Below are 14,844 nucleotides of genomic sequence, written 5' to 3'. Positions count from 1 at the left end.
AGCGCGTGCCGAAACCATCGGCACTTTCTAGAACGATCTAGAATCGCTATTGCGACCCCAATCCGGAATGCTCTCTCTGAGCCCCTCGATACTGACAGCGTAGCGGTCAAAGCAAATTTCCAGCCCCAAAACAAATGTCTCGGATCTCTACGGGAGATGTTTCGTATCCCGGGATGCAAAAAGGAGTGCAACACGAGGACTTCCCAGGGGGTCACCCATCGTAGTACTACTCTGGCCCAAGCACGCTTAACTTCGGTGTTTTGATGGGATCCGGTGATTTAGTGCTGCCATTATCGCACCCGTTTCGCGAGCTTCGTCCCTCGCCTATGTACACGTCGCGGTCGGCGCATCAACGTCCGGAGCCTCTTGCCCGTCACGAAACCGTCGGTGCTTTCTCGAACGTTCACGAAAACCCTATTGCAAGCTCTCTCCGAGCCCTAGCCCGACGACTGCGTATCGATCACGGAAAGCACGTGCCGAAACCATCGGCACTTTCTAGAACGATCTCGGAATCGCTATTGCGACCCCAATCAGGAAAGCTCTATCCGAGCCCCTCGATACTGACAGCGTAGCGGTCACAGCAAATTTCCAGCCCCAAAACAATCGTCTCGGAGCTCTACGGGAGATGTTTCGTATCTCGGGATGCAAAAAAGAGTGCAACACGAGGACTTCCCAAGGGGTCACCCATCGTAGTACTACTCTGGCCCAAGCACGCTTAACGTTGGTGTTTTGATGGGATCTGGTGATTTAGTGCTGGCATTATCGCACCCGTTTCGCGTGCTTCGTCCCTCGCCTATGTGCACGTCACGGTCGGCGCATCAACGTCCGGAGCCTCTTGCCCGTCACGAAACCGTCGTCGCTTTCTCGAACGTTCACGAAATCCCTATTGCAAGCTCTCTCCGAGCCCGAGCCCAACGACTACGTATCGATCACGGCAAGCACGTGCCGAAACCATCGGCACTTTCTAGAACGATCTCGGAATCGCTATTACGACCCCAATCCGGAAATCTCTCTCTGAGCCCCTCGATAATGACTGCGTAGCGGTCAAAGCAAATTTCCAGCCCCAAAACAAATGTCTCGGAGCTCTACGGGAGATGTTTCGTATCCCGGGATGCAAAAAGCAGTGAAACACGAGGACTTCACAGGGGGTCACCCATCGTAGTACTACTCAGGCCCAAGCACGCTTAACTTCGGTGTTTTGATGGGATCCGGTTATTTATTGCTGCCATTATCGCACCCGTTTCGCGAGCTTCGTCCCTTGCCTATGTACACGTCACGGTCGGCGCATCAACGTCCGGAGCCTCTTGCCCGTCACGAAACCGTCGGCGCTTTCTCGAACGTTCTCGAAATCCCTATGGCAAGCTCTCTCCGAGCCCTAGCCCGACGACTGCGTATCGATCACGGCAAGCACGTGCCGAAACCATCGGCACTTTCTAGAACAATCTCGGAATCGCTATTGCGACCCCAATCCGGAAAGCTCTCTCCGAGCCCCTCAATACTGACTGCGTAGCGGTCACAGCAAATTTCCAGCCCCAAAACAATCGCCTCGGAGCTATATGGGAGATGTTTCGTATCCCGGGATGCAAAAAGGAGTGCAAAACGAGGAATTCCCAGGGAGTCACCCATCGTAGTACTACTCTGGCCCAAGCACGCTTAACTTCGGTGTTTTGATGGGATCTGGTGATTTAGTGCTGCCATTATCGCACCCGTTTCGCGTGCTTCGTCCCTCGCCTATGTGCACGTCGTGGTCGGCGCATCAACGTCCGGAGCCTCTTGCCCATCACGAAACCATCGTCGCTTTCTCGAACGTTCACGAAATCCCAATTGCAAGCTCTCTCCTAGCCCTAGCCCGACGACTGCGTATCGGTCACGGCAAGCGCGTGCCGAAACCATCGGCACTTTCTAGAATGATCTCGGAATCGCTATTGCGACCCCAATCCGGAATGCTCTCTCTGAGCCCCTCGATACTGACAGCTTAGCGGTCAAAGCAAATTTCTAGCCCCAAAACAAATGTCTCGGAGCTCTACTGGAGATGTTTCGTATCCCGGGATGCAAAAAGGAGTGCAACACGAGGACTTCCCAGGGGGTCACCCATCGTAGTACTACTCTGGCCCAAGCACGCTTAACTTCGGTGTTTTGATGGGATCAGGTGATTTAGTGCTGGCATTATCGCACCCGTTTCGCGAGCTTCGTCCCTCACCAATGTACACTTCGCGGTCGGCGCTTTCTCGAACGTTCACGAAATCCCTATTGCATGCTCTCTCCGAGCCCTAGCCCGACGACTGCGTATCGATCACGGCAAGCACGTGCCGAAACCATCGGCACTCTCTAGAACGATCTCGGAATCGCTATTGCGACCCCGATCCGGAAAGCTCTCTCCGAGCCCCTCGATACTGACAGCGTAGCGGTCACAGCAAATTTCCAGCCCCGAAACAATCGTCTCGGAGCTCTACGGGTAATGTTTCGTATCCCGGGATGCAAAAAGGAGTGCAACACGAGGACTTCCCAGGGGGTCACCCATCGTAGTACTACTCTAGCCCAAGCACGCTTAACTTCGGTGTTTTGATGGGATCTGGTGATTTAGTGCTAGCATTATCGCACCCATTTCGCGTGCTTCGTCCCTCGCCAATGTGCACGTCGCGGTCGGGGCATCAACGTCCGGAGCCTCTTGCCCGTCACGAAACCGTCGTCGCTTTCTCGAACGTTCACGAAATCCCTATTGCACGCTCTCTCCGAGCCCTAGCCCGACGACTGCGTATCGGTCACGGCAAGCGCGTGCCGAAACCATCGGCACTTTCTAGAACGATCTCGGAATCGCTATTGCGACCCCAATCCAGAAAGCTCTCTCTGAGCCCCTCGATACTGACTGCGTAGCGGTCAAAGCAAATTTCCAGCCCCAAAACAAATGTCTCGGAGCTCTATGGGAGATGTTTCGTATCCCGGGATGCAAAAAGGAGTGCAACACGAGGACTTCCCAGGGGGTCACCCATCCTAGTACTACTCTGGCCCAAGCACGCTTAACTTCGGAGTTTTGATGGGATCCATTGATTTAGTGCTGGCATTATCGCACCCGTTTCGCGTGCTTCGTCCCTCGCCTTTGTGCACGTCGCGGTCAGCGTATCAACGTCTGGAGCCTCTTGCCCGTAACGAAACCATCGGCGCTTTCTCGAACGTTCACGAAATCCCTATTGCAAGCTCTCTCCGAGCCCTAGCTCGACGACTGCGTATCGGTCACGGCAAGCGCGTGCCGAAACCATCGGCACTTTCTAGAACGAACTCGGAATCGCTATTGCGACCCCAATCCGGAAAGCTCTCTCCGAGCCCCTCGATACTGACAGCGTAGCGGTCACAGCAAATTTCCAGCCCCAAAACAATCGTCTCGGAGCTCTACGGGAGATGGTTCGTATCCCGGGATGCGAAAAGGAGTGCAACACGAGGACTTCCCAGGGGGTCACCCATCGTAGTACTACTCGAGCCCAAGCACGCTTAACTTCAGTGTTTTGATGGGATCCGGTGATTTCGTGCTGCCATTATCGCACCCGTTTCGCGAGCTTCGTCCCTCGCCTATGTACACGTCGCGGTCGGCGCATCAACGTCTGGAGCATCTTGCTCGTCACGAAACCATCGGCGCTTTCTCGAACGTTCATGAAATCCCTATTGCAAGCTCTCTCCGAGCCCTAGCCCGACGACTGTGTATCGATCACGGCAAGCACGTGCCGAAACCATCGTCACTTTCTAGAACGATCTCGGAATCGCTCTTGCGACCCCAATCCGGAAAGCTCTCTCCGATCCCCTCGATACTGACAGTGTAGCAGTCACAGCAAATTTCCAGCCCCAAAACAAACGTCTCGGAGCTCTACGGGAGATGTTTCGTATCCCGGGATGCAAAAAGCAGTGAAACACGAGGACTTCCCAGGGGGTCACCCATCGTAGTACTACTCGGGCCCAAGCACGCTTAACTTCGGTGTTTTGATGGGATCCGGTGATTTAGTGCTGCCATTATCGCACCCGTTTCGCGAGCTTCGTCCCTCGCCTATGTACACGTCGCGGTCGGCGCATCAACGTCCGGAGCCTCTTGCCCGTCACGAAACCGTCGGCGCTTTCTCGAACGTTCACGAAATCCCTATTGCAAGCTCTCTCCAAGCCCTAGCCCGACGACTGCGTATCGATCACGGCAAGCACGTGCCGAAACCATCGACACTTTCTAGAACGATCTCGGAATCGCTATTGCGACCCAGGTCCGGGAAGATCTCTCTGAGCCCCTCGATACTGACTGCGTAGCGGTCATAGCAAATTTCCAGCCCCAAAACAATCGTCTCGGAGCTCTACGTGAGATATTTCGTATCCCGGGATGCAAAAAGGAGTGCAACACGAGGACTTCCCAGGGAGTCACCCATCGTAGTACTACTCTGGCCCAAGCACGCTTATCTTCGGTGTTTTGATGGGATCTGGTGATTTAGAGCTGGCATTATCGCACCCGTTACGCGTGCTTCGTCCCTCGCCTATGTGCACGTCGCGGTCGGCGCATCAACGTCCGGAGCCTCTTGCCCATCACGAAACCGTTGTCGCTTTCTCGAACGTTCACGAAATCCCTATTGCAAGCTCTCTCCGAGCCCTAGCCCGACGACTGCGTATCGGTCATGGCAAGCGCGTGCCGAAACCATCGGCACTTTCTAGAACGATCTCAGAATCGCTATTGCGACCCCAATCCGGAAAGCTCTCTCTGAGCCCCTCGATACTGACAGCGTAGCGGTCAAAGCAAATTTCCAGCCCCAAAACAAATGTCTCGAAGCTCTACGGGAGATGTTTCGTATCCCGGGATGCAAAAAGGAGTGCAACACGAGGACTTCCCAGGGGGTCACCCATCGTAGTACTACTCTGGCCCAAGCACGCTTCACTTCGATGTTTTGATGGGATCCGATGATTTAGTGCTACCACTATCGCACCCGTTTCGCGAGCTTCGTCCCTCGCCTATATACACGTCGCGGTCGGCGCAGCAACGTCCGGAGCCTCTTGCCCGTCACGAAACCGTCGGCGCTTTCTCGAACGTTCACGAAATCCCTATTGCAAGCTCTCTCCGAGCCCTAGCCCGACGACTGCGTATCGATCAAGGCAAGCACGTGCCGAAACCATCGGCACTCTCTAGAACGATCTCGGAATCGCTATTGGCACCCCAACCCGGAAAGCTCTATCCGAGCCCCTCGATATTGACTGCGTAGCGGTCACAGCAAATTTCCAGCCCCAAAACAATCGTCTCGGAGCTCTACGGGTGATGTTTCGTATCCCGGGATGCAAAAAGGAGTGCAACACGAGGACTTCCCAGGGGGTCACCCATCGTAGTACTACTCTGGCCCAAGCACGCTTCACTTCGGAGTTTTGATGGGATCCGGTGATTTAGTGCTGGCATTATCGCACCCGTTTCGAGTGCTTCGTCCATCGCCTATGTGCACGTCGCGGTCGGCGCATCAACGTCCGGAGCCTCTTGCCCGTCACGAAACCGTCGTCGCTTTCTCGAACATTCATGAAATCCCTATTGCAAGCTCACTCCGAGCCCTAGCCCGACGATTGCGTATCGATCACGGCAAGCACGTGCCGAAACCATCGACACTTTCTAGAACGATCTCGGAATCGCTATTGCGACCCCAATCCGGAAAGCTCTCTCCGAGCCCCTCGATACTGACTGCGTAGCGGTCAAAGCAAATTTCCAGCCCCAACACAATTGTCTCGGAGCTCTACGGGAGATGTTTCATATCCCGGGATGAAAAAAGGAGTGCAACACGAGGACTTCCCAGGGGGTCACCCATCGTAGTACTACTCTGGCCCAAGCACGCTTAACTTCGGTGTTTTGATGGGATCCGGTGATTTAGTGCTGGCATTATCGCACCCGTTTCGCGTGCTTCGTCCCTCGCCTATGTGCACGTCGCGGTCGGCGTATCAACGTCCGGAGCCTCTTGCCCGTCACGAAACCGTCGGCGCTTTCTCGAACGTTCACGAAATCCCTATTGCAAGCTCTCTCCGAGCCCTCGCCCGACGACTGCGTATCGGTCACGGCAAGCGCGTGCCGAAACCATTGGCACTTTCTAGAACGATCTCGGAATCGCTATTGCGACCCCAATCCGGAAAGCTCTCTCCGAGCCCCTCGATACTGACTGCATAGCGGTCACAGCAAATTTCCAGCCCCAAAACAATCGCCTCGGAGCTATATGGGAGATGTTTCGTATCCCGGGATGCAAAAAGGAGTGCAAAACGAGGAATTCCCAGGGAGTCACCCATCGTAGTACTACTCTGGCCCAAGCACGCTTAACTTCGGTGTTTTGATGGGATCTGGTGATTTAGTGCTGCCATTATCGCACCCGTTTCGCGTGCTTCGTCCCTCGCCTATGTGCACGTCGTGGTCGGCGCATCAACGTCCGGAGCCTATTGCCCATCACGAAACCGTCGTCACTTTCTCGAACGTTCACGAAATCCCAATTGCAAGCTCTCTCCTAGCCCTAGCCCGACGACTGCGTATCGGTCACGGCAAGCGCGTGCCGAAACCATCGGCACTTTCTAGAATGATCTCGGAATCGCTATTGCGACCCCAATCCGTAATGCTCTCTCTGAGCCCCTCGATACTGACAGCTTAGCGGTCAAATCAAATTTCCAGCCCCAAAACAAATGTCTCGGAGCTCTACTGGAGATGTTTCGTATCCCGGGATGCAAAAAGGAGTGCAACACGAGGACTTCCCAGGGGGTCACCCATCGTAGTACTACTCTGGCCCAAGCACGCTTAACTTCGGTGTTTTGATGGGATCCGGTGATTTAGTGCTGCCATTATCGCACCCGTTTCGCGAGCTTCGTCCCTCGCCTATGTACACGTCGCGGTCGGCGCAGCAACGTCCGGAGCCTCTTGCCCGTCACGAAACCGTCGGCGCTTTCTCGAACGTTCACGAAATCCCTATTGCATGCTCTCTCCGAGCCCTAGCCCGACGACTGCGTATCGATCACGGCAAGCACGTGCCAAAACCATCGGCACTCTCTAGAACGATCTAGGAATCGCTATTGCGACCCCAATCCGGAAAGCTCTCTCCGAGCCCCTCGATACTGACAGCGTAGCGGTCACAGCAAATTTCCAGCCCCGAAACAATCGTCTCGGAGCTCTACGGGTAATGTTTCGTATCCCGGGATGCAAAAAGGAGTGCAACACGAGGACTTCCCAGGGGGTCACCCATCGTAGTACTACTCTAGCCCAAGCACGCTTAACTTCGGTGTTTTGATGGGATCTGGTGATTTAGTGCTAGCATTATCGCACCCATTTCGCGTGCTTCGTCCCTCGCCAATGTGCACGTCGCGGTCGGGGCATCAACGTCCGGAGCCTCTTGCCCGTCACGAAACCGTCGTCGCTTTCTCGAACGTTCACGAAATCCCTATTGCACGCTCTCTCCGAGCCCTAGCCCGACGACTGCGTATCGGTCACGGCAAGCGCGTGCCGAAACCATCGGCACTTTCTAGAACGATCTCGGAATCGCTATTGCGACCCCAATCCGGAAAGCTCTCTCTGAGCCCCTCGATACTGACTGTGTAGCGGTCAAAGCAAATTTCCAGCCCCAAAACAAATGTCTCGGAGCTCTATGGGAGATGTTTCGTATCCCGGGATGCAAAAAGGAGTGCAACACGAGGACTTCCCAGGGGGTCACCCATCCTAGTACTACTCTGGCCCAAGCACGCTTAACTTCGGAGTTTTGATGGGATCCATTGATTTAGTGCTGGCATTATCGCACCCGTTTCGCGTGCTTCGTCCCTCGCCTTTGTGCACGTCGCGGTCAGCGTATCAACGTCCGGAGCCTCTTGCCCGTCACGAAACCATCGGCGCTTTCTCGAACGTTCACGAAATCCCTATTGCAAGCTCTCTCCGAGCCCTAGCTCGACGACTGCGTATCGGTCACGGCAAGCGCGTGCCGAAACCATCGGCACTTTCTAGAACGATCTCGGAATCGCTATTGCGACCCCAATCCGGAAAGCTCTCTCCGAGCCCCTCGATACTGACAGCGTAGCGGTCACAGCAAATTTCCAGCCCCAAAACAATCGTCTCGGAGCTCTACGGGAGATGTTTCGTATCCCGGGATGCGAAAAGGAGTGCAACACGAGGACTTCCCAGGGGGTCACCCATCGTAGTACTACTCGGGCCCAAGCACGCTTAACTTCAGTGTTTTGATGGGATCCGGTGATTTCGTGCTGCCATTATCGCACCCGTTTCGCGAGCTTCGTCCCTCGCCTATGTACACGTCGCGGTCGGCGCATCAACGTCTGGAGCATCTTGCTCGTCACGAAACCATCGGCGCTTTCTCGAACGTTCACGAAATCCCTATTGCAAGCTCTCTCCGAGCCCTAGCCCGACGACTGCGTATCGATCACGGCAAGCACGTGCCGAAACCATCGTCACTTTCTAGAACGATCTCGGAATCGCTCTTGCGACCCCAATCCGGAAAGCTCTCTCCGATCCCCTCGATACTGAGAGTGTAGCAGTCACAGCAAATTTCCAGCCCCAAAACAAATGTCTCGGAGCTCTACGGGAGATGTTTCGTATCCTGGGATGCAAAAAGCAGTGAAACACGAGGACTTCCCAGGGGATCACCCATCGTAGTACTACTCGGGCCCAAGCACGCTTAACTTCGGTGTTTTGATGGGATCCGGTGATTTAGTGCTGCCATTATCGCACCCGTTTCGTGAGCTTCGTCCCTCGCCTATGTACACGTCGCGGTCGGCGCATCAACGTCCGGAGCCTCTTGCCCGTCACGAAACCGTCGGCGCTTTCTCGAACGTTCACGAAATCCCTATTGCAAGCTCTCTCCAAGCCCTAGCCCGACGACTGCGTATCGATCACGGCAAGCACGTGCCGAAACCATTGGCACTTTCTAGAACGATCTCGGAATCGGTATTGCGACCCAGGTCCGAGAAGATCTCTCTGAGCCCCTCGATACTGACTGCGTAGCGGTCATAGCAAATTTCCAGCCCCAAAACAATCGTCTCGGAGCTCTACGTGAGATATTTCGTATCCCGGGATGCAAAAAGGAGTGCAACACGAGGACTTCCCAGGGAGTCACCCATCGTAGTACTACTCTGGCCCAAGCACGCTTATCTTCGGTGTTTTGATGGGATCTGGTGATTTAGAGCTGGCATTATCGCACCCGTTACGCGTGCTTCGTCCCTCGCCTATGTGCACGTCGCTGTCGGCGCATCAACGTCCGGAGCCTCTTGCCCATCACGAAACCGTCGTCGCTTTCTCGAACGTTCACGAAATCCCTATTGCAAGCTCTCTCCTAGCCCTAGCCCGACGACTGCGTATCGGTCATGGCAAGCGCGTGCCGAAACCATCGGCACTTTCTAGAACGATCTCGGAATCACTATTGCGACCCCAATCCGGAAAGCTCTCTCTGAGCCCCTCGATACTGACAGCGTAGCGGTCAAAGCAAATTTCCAGCCCCAAAACAAATGTCTCGAAGCTCTACGGGAGATGTTTCGTATCCCGGGATGCAAAAAGGAGTGCAACACGAGGACTTCCCAGGGGGTCACCCATCGTTGTACTACTCTGGCCCAAGCACGCTTCACTTCGATGTTTTGATGGGATCCGATGATTTAGTGCTACCACTATCGCACCCGTTTCGCGAGCTTCGTCCCTCGCCTATATACACGTCGCGGTCGGCGCAGCAACGTCCGGAGCCTCTTGCCCGTCACGAAACCGTCGGCGCTTTCTCGAACGTTCACGAAATCCCTATTGCAAGCTCTCTCCGAGCCCTAGCCCGACGACTGCGTATCGATCAAGGCAAGCACGTGCCGAAACCATCGGCACTCTCTAGAACGATCTCGGAATCGCTATTGGCACCCCAACCCGGAAAGCTCTCTCCGAGCCCCTCGATATTGACTGCGTAGCGGTCACAGCAAATTTCCAGCCCCAAAACAATCGTCTCGGAGCTCTACGGGTGATGTTTCGTATCCCGGGATGCAAAAAGGAGTGCAACACGAGGACTTCCCAGGGGGTCACCCATCGTAGTACTACTCTGGCCCAAGCACGCTTAACTTCGGAGTTTTGATGGGATCCGGTGATTTAGTGCTGGCATTATCGCACCCGTTTCGAGTGCTTCGTCCGTCGCCTATGTGCACGTCGCGGTCGGCGCATCAACGTCCGGAGCCTCTTGCCCGTCACGAAACCGTCGGCGCTTTCTCGAACGTTCACGAAATCCCTATTGCAAGCTCTCTCCGAGCCCTAGCCCGACGACTACGTATCGGTCACGGCAAGCGCGTGCTGAAACCATCGGCACTTTCTAGAACGATCTCGGAATCGCTATTGCGACCCCAATCTGGAAAGCACTCTCCGAGCCCCTCGATACTGACAGCGTAGCGATCACAGCAAATTTCCAGCCCCAAAACAATCGTCTCGGAGCTCTACGGGAGATGTTTCGTATCCCGGGATGCAAAAAGGAGTGCAACACAAGGACTTCCCAGGGGGTCACCCATCGTAGTACTACTCTGGCCCAAGCACGCTTAACTTCGTAGTTTTGATGGGATCCGGTGATTTAGTGCTGGCATTATCGCACCCGTTTCACGTGCTTCGTCCCTCGCCTATGTGCACGTCGCGGTCGGCGTATCAACGTCCGGAGCCTCTTGCCCGTCACGAAACCGTCGGCGCTTTCTCGAACGTTCACGAAATCCCTATTGCAAGCTCTCTCCGAGTCCTCGCCCGACGACTGCGTATCGGTCACGGCAAGCGCGTGCCGAAACCATCGGCACTTTCTAGAACGATCTCGGAATCGCTATTGCGACCCCAATCCGGAAAGCTCTCTCCGAGCCCCTCGATATTGACACCGTAGCGGTCACAGCAAATTTCCAGCCCCAAAATAATCGTCTCGGAGCTCTACGGGAGATGTTTCGTATCCCGGGATGCAAAAAGGAGTGCAACACGAGGACTTCCCAGGGGGTCACCCATCGTAGTACTACTCTCGCCCAAGCGCGCTTAACTTCGGTGTTTTGATGGAATCCGGTGATTTAGTGATAGAACCCTTGCAGATTCTAAACTTGGGGTTGATCTCTTTAGGGGATCGGCCTCCTTGGAACTCTATAGGGGTTCCTCCCTCCAAGTTGCTGCTCAAAGGCTGCAGAAAAGATTCATCTATTGCTTGAGAAAAGAGGAGGAATACATGGCTATTTATAGGGCTTCTAAACCCTAACTCCTAATATGACTCCTACTTAAGACTCTTACTTCTAACCAACTCCTAATAGGACTCCTACTCAAGACTCCTATTCCCTTACAACTCCTAATTCTTCTCTAAGAGAAAACCTCCTACATGAATGTCCCTCTCAATTAGGACTCTCCTAACTAGAGTCCTAACAGAATGTCCCTCTCAATTAGGACTCTCCTAGCTAAAGTCCTAACAGTTTTACATGAATGTCCCTCTCAATTAGGACTCTCCAAGCTAGAGTCCTAACAAACCCGCCCTCTTCAAATCAGCCTTGTCCTCGAGGCTGATGATTCATGAATTCTGGGAATTTGATCTTCAAGTCGTCATAGTTCTCCCAAGTGGCATCTTCTTTTGGTAGGTTCGCCCACTGTATTAGCACTTCATTAGTGGGTTGTCGTCGTCGAGTCACGATCCGTCGATCAATAATGGCACTTAGCTGGGTCTGGAGTTCTCTTTGGGTAGTCATATTTGGTGGGTGGCTTTGGGCTGTCTCCAAGCACCTGTTTAAAACTTCCGATTGGCTGTTGGTTTGTGGGTGATATGTCGTACTCCTTTTCAATTTAGTACCCTGCATATAGAATAACTTTGTCCAAAATCTGCTATTGAAGATGCAAGTAGAATTTGTCACAAGCACAATGCGTCCCTTATAGTGTAATTCTTTTGAGTCCCAATTGTAATGAGCCATGGGGCTTGGTGCTTCCTCCAATTTTTTTATAATCTTACTAGTATCTGAATCTTCTTGCCATTCCATCTTAATATCCTATAGGAAGTCGCTGGTCGGAAGTGAAACGGTCGAAACTTCAACTTGCTCGGGTAGTTGCGAAAGCGCATCTGCAAGAACATTCTCTTTCCCCTTTTTGTAAGTTATTTCAAAATCAAATCCAAGAAGTTTTGTTACCCATTTTTGCTGCTCGGGGGAAGATATCTTCTGTTCCAAGAGATATTTTAGGCTTTTATGGTCGGTCTTGATTTGAAAGTATCGCCTGATCAAGTACAATCTCCACCTCGTTGCTGCACGCACAATGGCGAGCATCTCCTTATCATATGTTGACATATTTTGATCGGAGGGAGATAATGCCTTGCTAGTGTATGCGAGTGGTCGACCATCTTGCATGAGAATGGCTCCAATTCTGACTCCAGATGTGTCGACCTCAATAATGAAGGGTCGGTTGAAATCTGGTAGTGTTAGCACCGGCGTCGTCGTCATAGCTGCCTTAAGTTTGTTGAAGGCAGCGGAGGCTCTGTTCAACCATTGGAAGACATTTTTTTTCTAGTAAGGGAGTAAGTGGTGCACTGATCTTTCCATAGTTTTTCACGAACTTGCGGTAGTAGCCTGTTAAACCCAGAAAGCCATGTAGCAATTTTATGTTTCTCGAGGTCGGCCAGTTTTGCATTGCTCCAATTTTGAAGGGGTCCACTGCCACACCTTCCTCTGATATGATATGCCCAAGATATTCCACCTTTTGTTGAAGAAAGCAAAAATTTGTGGTTGTTGTGTGTTCAAAATGTGGTTTTCCGTATGTCTTCTTCGCATGCTCGTATTTGATGATACCCGGATCAAAGGTCCAGCTTTGTAAAGATTTGTGCTCCCTTTCATCTAGCAATTCATCTACTATTTGAATAAAGTATTTGTCCTTGATGATTATGCCATTGAGAGCTCGGTAATCAACACATATTCGCCTTGTTCCGTCCTTCTTGCATACAAGTAGCACCGGCGAAGAGTAGAGGTTGCAACTTGGCCGAATAACTCCTGTTTCGAGCATCTCTTTTATAATCCTTTCTATTTCATCCTTCTGGAGATGTGGATACTGATATGGCTGAGCATTTGCTGAAGATTTTCCTGGAAGAATCATTATACAATGATCATGCCGACAGGTAAGAGGTAGGTTGCGCGGTTCGTCAAATATATTTGAAAATTCAGCAAGCAAAGGAAGTAGATTTGGATCTTCAAATTCTGTTAGCTCTCCCTTAGTTTGCTGCTCAAGTTGTACCAAAAAGCCGCTGTATGCTTTATGCAAAACATTCTCCATTTGTTGTGTACAAATCGTTGTTATGTCGCCCCCACGTTTCCCGTGCAATGTCACCTGTTTCTCCTTACTGTAAAATTTCATAATTAGTTTTATAAAATTCCAGGAAATATCACCTAATGTCATCAACCATTTAATTCTGAGCATGGCCTCATGATTGTTAAGAGGGAGAAGGAAGAAATCTGCAATTATCTCTTGGTCCTCCAGCAATAGTTTCTCCTGCAAGCGCCTATGATCACAATTCAAAATCCGTCCGTCGGCGACCTTAACATCAAACTTGCAGCGATTCTCGATAGGTAATGATATCCGAACAGCAAGCTTACTATTTAGGAAGTTAGTAGTACTGCCCGTGTCGATGAGAACAGTGATTGGTTGTTGTTTGAGAAGGCCTCCAATTTTCATCGTTTGCGGGTTTGAGTAGCTAGCTAGTGTATGTACCGTAACTTCGGTCGGTTGTGGCTCTTCTTCTGCATCTTCTTCTTCATATTCAAAGCTCTCTTTTGGATGTTCAATGACCTCTTCTTCTATCGGTTCAATCATAAGAAGTCCTCCTTTACTGCAGCGATGCTCACGGCTCCACGGCTCGTCACAATGCCAACATAACCCCTTCGCATATCGCTCCCGAAGCTCTTCTCCTGTTAACCTCTTTGGTGCAGGGACTTGGTCGACAGTAGGGGGGGCTGAGGGCTTCAATATTACTGGTTGAGGAGTGACCCTAGTCCTCCGAGCTTCATGGTTCAATTGCTCCTCTTGATGTCGTGCGAAAGAGATGGCTGCCATAAGCGTATACGGTTGTCGCGCTTTAACTTCTCCTCGGATCTCCGGCTTCAAGCCCTCAATGAAGGTCCTCAATAGCTGTTTTTGAGACCAATCATGATTTTGATTAGATAACCTTTCAAACCTGGTTTGGTACTCCTGAATGGTGGAGGTTTGTCGGATCTTTGCTAGTTGTTTGTCAATATTCTCGTAATCGGTTGGTCTGAAGCGAATCAGCAGTTCTTCTTTGAATTGTCGCCATGAAAGGACTCCATAAGTATGTTCAAACCAGTCAAACCATTGAATAGCATCCCCTTCAAGATGTATAGCTGCAATTTTCACCATAGATACATCCGCGGTTTTGTGGTACCGAAAATATCGCTCCGCATGCGAAATCCAACCAATCGGGTCTCCTTCTTCCCATCTAGGGAAGTCCACTCTCATGCATGGATAGTTGGGGTTGGTCATAGAGCTTTCCCTCTCTTGGAAGTCATCTCTTCGGGCTTGGTGTGATTGGGCAAAGCTCTCTCTTTGATATGATTTCTTCGGGCTTAGTGGTCGGCCCAATCTGAGTTCGGTAAAGAGCGTCCGAATCTTATCCTCCATTCGCGCCTCCAAGGCTTCGAATTTAGCATTGATTGCCTCCTTAGATGCCATAGTATATGGCCCCAAATCAATGATGTTAAGATCTCTCTTTTGCTGTTGGGTTAAAGGCATGTATAGGTTGAGAGAAGTGATGGTCGAAAGTGTTGGTGGATTGGTGGATGTAGGCTACGGTTTAGGCTTGTTTTGTGGCTGTTTTGGGTGCAGTTTGAGGGTGTGGTTTGGTAGAGTTTTAGGGCTCT

The 14,844-nt window shown here is 52.0% G+C and overlaps 11 non-coding genes and 13 pseudogenes across 11 annotated transcripts; all 24 read right to left on the bottom strand.

Moving 5' to 3' along the window:
• Positions 1-182: 182 nt before the first annotated feature.
• LOC135601420 (5S ribosomal RNA) lies at positions 183-301 on the bottom strand. The gene has a single exon (XR_010483715.1). It is a non-coding gene; the product is annotated as a 5S ribosomal RNA (ribosomal RNA).
• Positions 302-651: 350 nt separating this feature from the next.
• On the bottom strand, positions 652-770 carry LOC135602828 (5S ribosomal RNA; annotated as a pseudogene).
• Positions 771-1,120: 350 nt separating this feature from the next.
• LOC135599419 (5S ribosomal RNA) lies at positions 1,121-1,239 on the bottom strand (annotated as a pseudogene).
• A 350-nt stretch (positions 1,240-1,589) lies between these two features.
• On the bottom strand, positions 1,590-1,708 carry LOC135603792 (5S ribosomal RNA; annotated as a pseudogene).
• Positions 1,709-2,058: 350 nt separating this feature from the next.
• Positions 2,059-2,177, bottom strand: LOC135601322 (5S ribosomal RNA). The gene has a single exon (XR_010483617.1). It is a non-coding gene; the product is annotated as a 5S ribosomal RNA (ribosomal RNA).
• A 307-nt stretch (positions 2,178-2,484) lies between these two features.
• LOC135601341 (5S ribosomal RNA) lies at positions 2,485-2,603 on the bottom strand. The gene has a single exon (XR_010483636.1). It is a non-coding gene; the product is annotated as a 5S ribosomal RNA (ribosomal RNA).
• A 350-nt stretch (positions 2,604-2,953) lies between these two features.
• On the bottom strand, positions 2,954-3,072 carry LOC135600043 (5S ribosomal RNA). Its single transcript, XR_010482377.1, has one exon. It is a non-coding gene; the product is annotated as a 5S ribosomal RNA (ribosomal RNA).
• Positions 3,073-3,422: 350 nt separating this feature from the next.
• LOC135601807 (5S ribosomal RNA) lies at positions 3,423-3,541 on the bottom strand (annotated as a pseudogene).
• A 350-nt stretch (positions 3,542-3,891) lies between these two features.
• LOC135604032 (5S ribosomal RNA) lies at positions 3,892-4,010 on the bottom strand (annotated as a pseudogene).
• Positions 4,011-4,360: 350 nt separating this feature from the next.
• Positions 4,361-4,479, bottom strand: LOC135602148 (5S ribosomal RNA; annotated as a pseudogene).
• Positions 4,480-4,829: 350 nt separating this feature from the next.
• Positions 4,830-4,948, bottom strand: LOC135604475 (5S ribosomal RNA; annotated as a pseudogene).
• Positions 4,949-5,298: 350 nt separating this feature from the next.
• Positions 5,299-5,417, bottom strand: LOC135604103 (5S ribosomal RNA). The gene has a single exon (XR_010484193.1). It is a non-coding gene; the product is annotated as a 5S ribosomal RNA (ribosomal RNA).
• A 350-nt stretch (positions 5,418-5,767) lies between these two features.
• Positions 5,768-5,886, bottom strand: LOC135600107 (5S ribosomal RNA). The gene has a single exon (XR_010482438.1). It is a non-coding gene; the product is annotated as a 5S ribosomal RNA (ribosomal RNA).
• Positions 5,887-6,236: 350 nt separating this feature from the next.
• LOC135603791 (5S ribosomal RNA) lies at positions 6,237-6,355 on the bottom strand (annotated as a pseudogene).
• Positions 6,356-6,705: 350 nt separating this feature from the next.
• On the bottom strand, positions 6,706-6,824 carry LOC135601419 (5S ribosomal RNA). The gene has a single exon (XR_010483714.1). It is a non-coding gene; the product is annotated as a 5S ribosomal RNA (ribosomal RNA).
• A 350-nt stretch (positions 6,825-7,174) lies between these two features.
• On the bottom strand, positions 7,175-7,293 carry LOC135601340 (5S ribosomal RNA). Its single transcript, XR_010483635.1, has one exon. It is a non-coding gene; the product is annotated as a 5S ribosomal RNA (ribosomal RNA).
• A 350-nt stretch (positions 7,294-7,643) lies between these two features.
• LOC135600042 (5S ribosomal RNA) lies at positions 7,644-7,762 on the bottom strand. The gene has a single exon (XR_010482376.1). It is a non-coding gene; the product is annotated as a 5S ribosomal RNA (ribosomal RNA).
• Positions 7,763-8,112: 350 nt separating this feature from the next.
• On the bottom strand, positions 8,113-8,231 carry LOC135601996 (5S ribosomal RNA; annotated as a pseudogene).
• A 350-nt stretch (positions 8,232-8,581) lies between these two features.
• Positions 8,582-8,700, bottom strand: LOC135604407 (5S ribosomal RNA; annotated as a pseudogene).
• Positions 8,701-9,050: 350 nt separating this feature from the next.
• Positions 9,051-9,169, bottom strand: LOC135602147 (5S ribosomal RNA; annotated as a pseudogene).
• Positions 9,170-9,519: 350 nt separating this feature from the next.
• LOC135599290 (5S ribosomal RNA) lies at positions 9,520-9,638 on the bottom strand (annotated as a pseudogene).
• A 350-nt stretch (positions 9,639-9,988) lies between these two features.
• On the bottom strand, positions 9,989-10,107 carry LOC135601243 (5S ribosomal RNA). Its single transcript, XR_010483542.1, has one exon. It is a non-coding gene; the product is annotated as a 5S ribosomal RNA (ribosomal RNA).
• Positions 10,108-10,457: 350 nt separating this feature from the next.
• Positions 10,458-10,576, bottom strand: LOC135600103 (5S ribosomal RNA). Its single transcript, XR_010482434.1, has one exon. It is a non-coding gene; the product is annotated as a 5S ribosomal RNA (ribosomal RNA).
• Positions 10,577-10,926: 350 nt separating this feature from the next.
• LOC135604400 (5S ribosomal RNA) lies at positions 10,927-11,045 on the bottom strand (annotated as a pseudogene).
• Positions 11,046-14,844: the final 3,799 nt, after the last annotated feature.

Source organism: Musa acuminata, chromosome BXJ2-1 (assembly GCF_036884655.1).
Source record: "Musa acuminata AAA Group cultivar baxijiao chromosome BXJ2-1, Cavendish_Baxijiao_AAA, whole genome shotgun sequence".
NCBI lineage: Eukaryota > Viridiplantae > Streptophyta > Magnoliopsida > Zingiberales > Musaceae > Musa > Musa acuminata.
The sequence above is the reverse complement of the archived record's forward strand: the minus strand, read 5'-3'. Positions and strand labels throughout refer to the sequence as shown.